Genomic DNA, 311 nt, shown 5'->3' with positions numbered 1-311 from the left:
CATCGACCTTCAGACCGGCTGCTGACCACTGGGTGAGGACCACTGGGTGAGGACCACTAGGTGAGGACCACTGGGTGAGGACCACTAGGTGAGGACCACTGGGTGAGGACCACTGGTCTACGGACTGGACCTGGATCCACAGTCCAGGTCTCATTCACTGCAATGCAGCTGTGCAGCAATCCATCGTTTCATTACCTTTAACTGCTCATCCTGTTCAGGGTCGTGAGGGGGGGGGGGGGGAGAGGAGGAGGAGCCAATCACGGCTGGGATGAAGGGAGTGTAAACACTCTGGACCTGTGCAGGAATGTGAA

Source organism: Pseudoliparis swirei, chromosome 23, assembly GCF_029220125.1.
Source record: "Pseudoliparis swirei isolate HS2019 ecotype Mariana Trench chromosome 23, NWPU_hadal_v1, whole genome shotgun sequence".
NCBI lineage: Eukaryota > Metazoa > Chordata > Actinopteri > Perciformes > Liparidae > Pseudoliparis > Pseudoliparis swirei.
The sequence above is the reverse complement of the archived record's forward strand: the minus strand, read 5'-3'. Positions refer to the sequence as shown.